Source organism: Alligator sinensis, unplaced genomic scaffold, assembly GCF_000455745.1.
Source record: "Alligator sinensis unplaced genomic scaffold, ASM45574v1 scaffold98_1, whole genome shotgun sequence".
NCBI classification, from domain to species: Eukaryota; Metazoa; Chordata; order Crocodylia; family Alligatoridae; genus Alligator; species Alligator sinensis.
In genome coordinates, this window is record NW_005842058.1 from 1,705,639 (window position 1) to 1,715,085 (window position 9,447).

A 9,447-nucleotide genomic window follows, 5' to 3' on the forward strand; every position below is an offset into this window, starting at 1 on the left:
CCAGCCACACTGGCTTGCTGCTGGGGATGGGCTGTAGACAGGGACTCCATCCTTGTTCCCCACAGCAGGTTGCCCAGGGCTTCTCTTCACTTCTTCCAGCTGGCTGCCAGGTAAGCAAGTGCAGAAATCCATTGCATGGATTGCATACACCATAAGAAGGGGAGCATCCTTTTATGATGTGCATGTACAGTGCCTAGCACTCATTATAAATTTAACTAACTAATGGTGAGCAGTCAATTAATTACTGAACAATCATTATTCTTACACTGACAGTGGGCTCTGTGCTCGGCAAGACGCCAAGGGAGATTGTGCAGCCTGTAAAGATTTACACCCTCAGCCTCTGTTGACCAGCCCTGTGCCGCTCTTCGAAGTCCCCAGCACCCTGGCTGGGAGAAGCTGGCTCCCAAAATGGAGCACCATAAAAGACTGGGAAGAATGAAACAATAGGGCTGATTTTGTCTGGCCAAAGTTGCCTGGTTAAAGATCTGCAGCCCCCCAAAGGGTGCCTTTTCAGTCCCAAGTCAGAGTTTAGAAAACAAAAGCAGGCACATGGTGTTTAGGTTCAGAGAGGGGGAGGCAGGAGGACAAAGAGCTTCCCCTGAAAGGTTCTTGACAAAGACTGTGTCAGCCTCATCTCTCCCTGAAAGGCTGGAGCACACGAGGGTGCAGAGCCATCCCGAGGCAGCTGGCCAGCTTGCAGGCTAATAAACCCCTGGAGTCAGAGACAGGCAAGGTGCTCTGCAGCCCCACCGCCCTAGGTATGTGCAACAGTATCCATGTGCAAACACGTGAGGGATCATCCCTGCACGGTTGCACAGGCATTGTTTAGTGTGCACCCGTGAAAGGGACTGCAGGCATCTGTATGGGTGCCAGTGCACATCTCATACCTAGGGGGTCCAGGGTGTGAGTATATATGCATACGTGTGCCACGTAGCTTCAGCCAGACCTCTGTTGCTGCTGGGAGCCTGCTGGCTAGTTGGGTGCTCTGTGGGGCCTCCAGGAGAAGACTGCAGGCTCCGATGTGACAGCCTGCCTGCGCTTTACCCCCAGGCCCCAGTGTGTGCTGCATCAGGGGCGCAGTGGCCTGGAGCCTGGCTGCCCTGGAGCGTTAGCCTCCTGTGCAGGCGGGCCAGTGCAAACCCTTTGGGCCAGCAAAGCCCAGGCTCCGGAGTCCCCCACCTCTGCTGCTCCCGAGCCCATCCCCAGCAGCCTCGCAGTACCATTCCCTTTGCAGCTAGCAGTGCCCCAAACCTGTTTTTTCCCTTGGCTGCATTTCAAAAGCACAGCAACATCCCCCAGCTGCTGCCACTTGGCTGTTTATCTGATGGTAATTAAGTGAAAGTGATCCATCTGATGTCTCCAGGGAGCAGGCAGGGCATCCTTCAGCTGCCCATAGGAGAGGAGAGACCCAGAGCCCAACTGACTCCCTGTGGGTTTTACCCCCAGATGCAGCATTCAGAGAGCACTTGGCATTTGATCAATTGGGCAAGCAGCAAACGGGTGTACTGCATCCCGTCAGTAAAACTGGAATCTGGAAGCCAAGGCAGAGGGGTGGGGGCAAAGCATCAGAAGGGTGGGAAAACATGGAGAGTCGAGGCCTGGGAGCAAGGGTTATGCCTCCCGGAGAGAGGAGTCAACCTCTCACCCACCACAAACCAGCCAGAGGGTGCAAACATGCAGTGCCTTTGGACCCCTGGGTGGGACCCTGCTCCCATCCACGCTGCCGTGACTCCACTCAGGCACAAAGCTCTGGACCAGCACCCATCTAATCCAGAGCAGGGTCCCTGTCCCGTGTCACGTACATAAGCAAGGCGCCAACTTGGGCTGGTTGAGAAGGGGGTTGTGATTTTTCCCCTTAGAAAAGTATTAGCCTCCCTCAATTAGGGAGGCCATTGGATACAAGTTGCCATTGGATACATGCCAACTTTGGATACATGCCGATTGAAGAAAGGTGCAGCAAATGGGAAAAGAGGGACTGAGAAGTGCAGATCAAAGGTTAATGAGTGCTCCAAGGGGGGACCCCCAGCAGGGTGGGGAATCGGGATGTGGTCCCACGAGACACCATCAGATGCCGCAGGCTGGCAAGGCTCATAGCACGCATCTCAACAGCCAGGAGGGAGAGCTTCAGCCAGCACTGGGGCATTGCTTATCCTTCCAGGTGCCCGGGGCAAAAGCCTTTAGCGCTCCATGCTTGTTCTCAAAGCTGGGTCCTTTGTTGCTCTGCAGGTCTGATACTGTGATACGAGGCCCCTTCAAACTGCAACAAGGGAAGTTTAGGTCAGATATTAGGATAAACTTGCTTACTAGCGGGTTAGTAAAGCACTGGAAAAGGTTACCCGAGAGGTGGTGGAATCTGCATCCTCGGGGGTTTTTAAGGCCCAGCTTAACAAAGCCTTGGCTGGGATGATATAGTTGGGGCTGGTCCTGCTTGGAGCAGGGGGTTGGACTAGATGTGACCTCCTGAGGTCCCTTCCAACCCTCATTTGCTATAATAACCTCTCTGCACTGTAGTTGCCTATAATTGTAAGCTACTCTGTCCCTCTGCTCCTACTCTCTGAGGAGCAGGAAGGGCATGGTTTGTGCGCCCCGGCCTGTCACACCAGGTTGGACAAGGTTTGAAAGGGCAGGAGGTAGGACAGGAGCAGGAAAGGCACCCAGCTTGGCCATAGTGGCCAGGTGATGCGTTCCCCCTGTCCTGTAGGTGCAGGAAGCCCCTCCTGTGCACCAAAGCCTCTTCAAAGCAACTTGTTAAGGAGGCTATGAAAGAAGTGCCAAGAGCAGAGCAGGCGCAAAAGCCTGCAGCCGGGAGGGGAGCGGTTTGTACCCTGCAATTGTCAAATACCAAGGAGCTCATTAAGACATCACATGAGATTTTATTGTCTGCAGACAACAATTGGGCCAGACAGTTACGTGGGGCGTCTGCAGCCGGAGCAACAGTTAATGCCCTTCTCCCAGACTTGCGGGCCCTAGAGGGGAGACACGTATTATGGCACTGTTTTCACCTCCAGCAGTAGCAAGGCTTGTCCGTTATCCACACAGGCGGTGGCCAGGGGCCGAGGCTCTTGTTTGGGAGAGGAAGGAGGGCAAGAAGAGCTGCCTAAATCTCCATGTACCCTAATGTATGTGGCAGACAGATGTCGCTGTATTAGCCGGGCCTGTAGAGACTTTGTATGTGGCTTAGGCCTGGGACTGTACGTGATCTATTCTGGCAAGGCAACGCCATGCTCAGATCTGCGTGGAGAGTCCGGCGTGGAGGTGTGCGGAGGCTGCCTGGCCAGCTGAACTGTTCTCCACGGAGATCCTTTCCCGTGAAACCTCCCGCAGGGCAGAACCACCCCTCTCCCCCCAGGAACGCAGTGCTCAGAGCCGGTGCCAGGGCTGACAGGACCAGGGGGGAGGCGGTTGGGATCAGCCGGAGTCTACATGCCCCTTAACTCGGGGTGGGGGTTCCTCGCTATCCCAGCCAGACAACAAGCTCATACAAATCCCTCCTATCTAAGCTGCTCTTCTCATTGCGGTTTTGGCATTGGGGGAAACCAGAGGAAGAAACATGCCCCTGAGTATTTCGGAGCCATACAGCAAGCAGCTCTACAGGAAGCTTTAGGCTTTATTCCCTGCTACTTGAAGTGTTACGCTGCAGCTGCTGTCTTTAGTGCTGGCTAGCAGGGAAGAGCCAGGCTGCAGCAACAGTGGCCCTCTCATGTGCGATGGCGAGGGGGGTCAGGTAACAGGGGCAGAGCTGCAGCACCCTCCAGGCTTTCCAATGACAACTCTGTTCTGTTACCCGTGTGACATGTCAGGGGCTCAGTCCCCCGGGGGGAGGCTTGTGTTGAAGGGAGAAGGAAATGGCTCACGTTGCAGCCCTTACCTGAACACAGGAGCTCCTTGAGGACAGGCGTCAGCATAAGTCACCCTGACATACGGCTCCTCTCAGGCTCTAGTCACTGCCTGCTGCCTCCTTTTGCCGCTCAAGTGAATGTCCACAGAAAAGCAGTGTGGGGAACTGGCAGCCAGGCAAAGCGTGGGCTCCCCAGAGCAGTAACGGAGTAAATGTGCGTGTACATGTGTGTGCGTCTATGCACAGACCTTGCCCACGCATCTCAGTCTGCCCTGGAGGGGACTGGATATGGTCTTCCCTCCACTTCCTTGCAAGATTCAGCCCTTGTCTGTCCTGCAGGGCTCTCCCAGCACACCCTGAGTGCAGCTTGCTCTGTTACCAGCACTCTCCCCACAGCTCAGCACTGCCACGAAGTTTGCGGTAGACTAGGCCTGACACAGCAGGAGTCAGGCTGCATGGGAGGAAGGGATGGTTAATGCCCAGAGGGCTTCAGCCTCTGAGTCACCGTTGGCTTGATGCAGGAGACCAGCTACAGCTCCCTGGGGAGCCAAGTTTGAAGCCCCTTGTGCACCCTGAGGGGAGGGCCAGTTTCCCAGTACCCTGCACCTGTCTGACAGCCAGGTTTTCCCACAGTGCAGAGCAGCGCTCAGGTCCCTGGTATTGCACCCTGGCTCTTTATGGGGTGCCCATTGCCATGCACTTCTATAAATCCTTCCCCTTTGGGCCGTGGGCTGCAGGGCCCTGTTTGGACGTGGTTCACCACTCCCCAGTCTTTCCCCAGAGTTACACCACATGTTGCAGATTGACCTAAAATCAGATGCCTGTCCCCTGAGCCTGAGGGGACCTTGCACCACAGGGTCTTGGATGGACAGGAGCCTCAGACCTGCTGGGGTCCTGCAGCCTGTGCGCATGTCTGGGGAGGGTGCTGCGGGCCAGGCAGCTCTGGGGTGCAGTTGTACGCACTTTACAGCCCCATGCAGCCGGGCTCGTTTCCACGCCCTGGCCCTTAGCCCCTGAGGCTGCAGAGACAGCCTCTTTAATTTGCTCCGAGGTTAAGTGCACGCCCTAGGAGCTGTGCTCTGTGAAACGCATTCTCGGGGATAATTATGCACCACAGTATATTTTCCACATAAGGCAGATTTGACTTCTGGCCTCTGATTGATCTGCCAGAGGAGATAAATGATGTTGTTTGACAGCCCCCTTCACGCTGACGCTGAGCCGGGCGCACGCGTGTTAGGCTTCCCCTCTCATATGGGGGCTGCTGAGTGCTCAGGGGAGATGCCTGGCCCTTCCCATCCCCGCACCAGCTCCCTGATCCTCCTGGCCCTTTTCAGGCCCCTGGAAATAGCTCACTCACACAAGTTATGGCTTCCTCAACAAAGAGATTCTGGTGTCAGCTGGGCTAGTGCCTATGGCAGTCACCTTGTGTAGGGCAGGTTGCACAGGGTGGGCACGTCTGGTTAGGGATGAAGTTTATTGTCTCAGCAACGGAGGCCGGGATGCAGGTTCCTTGCCCCCTGCTAGATGGGGCAGCTGGGCATGAGGTAGGCTCAGTGGCTTCCTCAAGGTCGGTCACTACTACAGGAGCATTAGCACTGTATTGGGTCACATTTGCAGCTTCACTAGCATGGATGCAGGTATTAGCAGCCGAGAAAGAGAGAGCAGAGAAATCTGTGCTGATTTCCTATCCGTGGCCTCACATGATGGGCCATTTGGAAAGATTCCCGTCAACTCCAGCAGGTTAGGATCAGGTCCTCCAACTCCAGCAGCTCGGGATCAGGTCTTCCAAGGGCATAAGGAAATCCCTGGGACAGATAAAGGCACTCAAGTTAATTGGAGTAGCAGCAGCTGCCTGCTATTTGCCTAGAGGGAGAAGGAAACCCCAGATAACAAATGCCTATAGGCAGCAAGGGGAAGATGGATCACTGGGGAAGCTCCTCCCTCTCCCCCGCCCTCCCCCAAAGGGTACCTGATGAAACTCTTTCCAACACATGAGGAACCTTACAGCTGCCCTTCCTGCAGCGAGTCCTGGGAGGCTGCCCAGGGGTCCTGCTCACAGAGGGGAGTGCAAGGGCTGGGGCAGCAGTGGGGCTTTGGAGCACGATCTGGAGAGCTTGGTGCATGGGCCTGGTGATCACTTGTTCGAGCGCTGGGGAAATGCACTCTTATGGAAAGGGTCATGCCATGCTGTGTCCTTTGGACCAAGCAAACCCTCCTCCCAGACCATGTTACAGGTAGAAAAAACAGCTGGGGCCTGCTTGGTAGCAGGGAAACAAACTTCACAGTCATGTCCGTGCAGCTCCCCCCGTACTTGTTGCAGGGTTTGCACATCTTTCCTGGAGGAGCTGTTGTTAGCCCTAGCCAGAGATGGGGTACAAGCCTGGGGGTCTCTGGTCTCACCCAGCCTGCCAAGCCCTGTGTTCACGGAGGCCATCTTATGGTAGATCTGTCCAGCCAAAGAAGGTGGGAGTGAAGTGTGTGCTGGCTGCACCCAGCGGAGGACACTTGGTGGTTTGGGCTTTAGCTGGCACTACAAGCAGTGCGTGTGCTCTGGGTCCCTGGGAACTGCTTTGGCTGCTTCACCGTGGAAGATCCAGCCTGGGAAGGTCACCCTCTGTTAATGAGCTACCCTGCAGGTCATGCGAGGTGGGAGCTTGGCATAGAAGGCCTTCGAGGCTTTGCCGGGAGCAAAGTTTGCAGGAAGTGGCCGACAGTGCTAAGACAAGGCAGGGCCCTGTATCCGGTGGTCCAGATTAAGGTTAATGAAGTGTGAAATGCTCCAGCACCCCTGCATCCAGAAGCAGTGAGAACCAGGGGCTCTCTGAGCCCTTGCTAAGGGAGCTGGAGCACATTGGGTCCCATGGGTGGGGGCAGAAGAGCAGGTCTGACCATGACCTTGGACTGCAGGGTGAGGGGAGGGACGGAGGTCATGCAATCCCTTTGGGCCTCCTGTGAGCACTTCCCAAACAGCAGTGGATGCAGTGACCCCAGCGGGACTCCGGCCACATCCTGCAGCAAGCCTGCCACTGTCCTCCTCTCTGGCACAGTGCTGGGCATCCCAGGAAGGTCAGAGCAAAGTTCTCCCCTATGCAAAGCTCTGCACAGCCCAGCCCAGCCCAGCCTCTCCTGCATTTGGTGGGACCAGAACACAACAGAGTAACAGCAGGGCTCCTTGTTTCAGCCAAACACCTGCTTCTCCTCCTGAGACATCCAGAGGCTGGTTGTACCTGTTGCTTTCTCAGCTAGTTCGGGGAAGCATCTTCCCAGAGCCCTTGAGCAGCTGCCCCTGTTTGACCATTTTTCTCAGGGGTGGCACATCTGCCGAGCTGCGTTCATTGGGCTCACATTTGAATCAAACTCCTTGGACTCTCTCGTGCCTGTGCCTTGCCAAGAGAAGAGAGTAGTGTGGGTTGATCAGAGTGACCTGTTCCACCTGAGGAACTTAATACCGAGAGTTTTGCCCTCTCTGGCATCAGCTTCCCCTCTGGAGCCAGAAATGCAGCCCTGGGCTGGGCCGATGCCTGCCGGCCCGGTCTGGGCAGGGGTGTAGACCTGTTGTTTCTCGCTGGGATCCAGATGCTCTAAGCATTCGGGTTCCTTGTCGCTGCAAGGATCCTGCCACTTGGATAATCTGATAATAGCATTTTATGCACACTGTCATTTGGGCGTTCGGAGGCTGCTCCTTTCATCAGGAGAAAGGCTATAATTATGTGTCATTACCCAGGGGCTATGATTTCTCTCCCACTACCTAGAGCAGGTTTGTTTTTTCTTTCTTTCAAGCAACACTTTAGATATTTATAGTAAAAAAACCCCACAGCCGAGAAACATCCCCCTTGGGAAGAGGTCTTTCCCCTTCAAGGATATAAAATGAAAGCAATACAAAGCAAACAGCAATCAGCTCTGCCATCGGGCATGAAGGGAAGGGGATCTTTTCCGCCTAGGGACTGGATTCCCTAGGGCTGGGTCTTTGCATTGGTTTTCAGGCCCTGGTTAGATGGGAACCCAGGGGATCCAGTTCTGGCCTGGGTAGGGCATTGCACTATGCAGTGTCCAAGTTTCTGGCTGCCCCAATGGGCCTCAGGGTAGGCCCTTGCTCAGCTGCTAGGGGACTTGGCAGGGCTGGGAGGAAGAGCTGGGTCAGGGGGCTTTCCTTCCTATCAGCAGTTGTGAAACACATCTAAGGCCTTGGCAGGAGTCTGGTAAATCCCCTGGGCGAGGGAACAGAGCTGCAAAGCCAAGCTAGGCCCTTGCATTCGAGGCAAGAAGGTTGCACCGTAGGAACCTGAATCTGTGGGGCTTCCCTACAGCTCATCCCTCTCTCTGAGCCTGTGGCTACTTCTGCTCAGTTTGGCAGCTGTATCCACCAGAGCTTTGACCTGCTCTAGAAGGGCCAATTCATCCCACTTCTCCCCCACCGGGAGGAAATGCAGATCTCTGTGCACTTCACTAAGGGGCAGAAGTGGACTGGGGCAGCCGTGCTAAAGGAGCATCTGCCCAGCACCCAGCACCCTAGTGCAGGGCAAGGCCTCTGACAGGAACTGAGCTCTGGAAATGCAGGGGTGCAGAAGAAGGGCAAGCTCCTGCTACCCATCTTCCCCTTTAAGAGGGAGCTCCTCCTTGAGCACATCTGCACAGATGTTGGTAGCTGATTTCCTCCGGCCGGCCGCGGTCCCCTCTCGAGCGGGGAGCGCTCTCCTGCTCGCAGCCTTGCTTCCTGTCTAGACAGAGCTGGGAGCCCGCTGTATTTATAGACTGGAGTGCGCAGCTCTGCCCGTTGGCTTTGCCAAACGCCCGCGGTCCTGGTGCTGCTGGTGAGGCCGGAACAGAGCTGCCTCCCACGTGCTGGAAACGCATGCAAACCACAGCCAGTGACTAACCGCTCCGCCGCCCTAGCCCTGGATCCCTGCTTCCCGGCCCCCACGGCCTCCCCCACCCAACCTGAGGGCTGGATCCTGAATGGTGCTGAGCCTCTACTGAACAGAGACTGAGCAGGGAGCTGAGCCTTGCACGAGGGTGTAGCAAAGATGGGTTTGCCCAGCACCCCTGGCTTGCAACCGTCCGTGCTTCTGGGTGCTGAGCACCCCATGGTGTACATTTCACAGCTGGCCCTGAGGAAGAGGCAAGTGCCAGGGCCTGGTTCTGGGGCACAGGGGCACACTGAGGAGGTGCAGCGGGGCCATGGGGACAGTGCATGGCCGTGGCCCCCCCCGCCTCCAGGTCTGGAGACAAGGGGTCACTCAGACCAGCCACCGTGATGGTGACAGCTGAGGGGCTCGACTCTAGCATGTCCCCGCTTTGTTCCTAACAAGATGGGGAGGGATGTTTGCCCCATGGACTCCTGCTCCTTCCACCAGCCCAAGCATGCCCAGCCAGCTCAGGGGCTCCCTGCTGCAACCGGACCCTCTGCCCCGGGTCCATCCCCTCCTCCCTCCAGCAGAGCCAGAGCATTTCAGAGCCAAGACCCCCACCCCCTGGGCTCTATGTTCCCCCATGGGCTCTACCCCAAGTCCTGCAGCTTGGGAATGGCCCTGGGGCCGCCTGTGCCAGGAATGACTGAGGAGCTGCTGCCTGTCACCTGATAGCTGAGGCGGACAGCGCCGGAATGCCAC

The 9,447-nt window shown here is 56.3% G+C and overlaps 1 long non-coding RNA gene across 1 annotated transcript in view; it reads right to left on the reverse strand.

The window, feature by feature from the left end:
- Positions 1 to 4,927: 4,927 nt before the first annotated feature.
- Positions 4,928 to 9,447, reverse strand: part of LOC112550216 — a 23,158-nt gene continuing 18,638 nt past the window's right edge. Inside the window, exon 3 of the long non-coding RNA XR_003093929.1 lies at positions 4,928 to 5,643. This is a non-coding gene — a long non-coding RNA (uncharacterized LOC112550216). The remainder of the gene's footprint in view (positions 5,644 to 9,447) is intronic.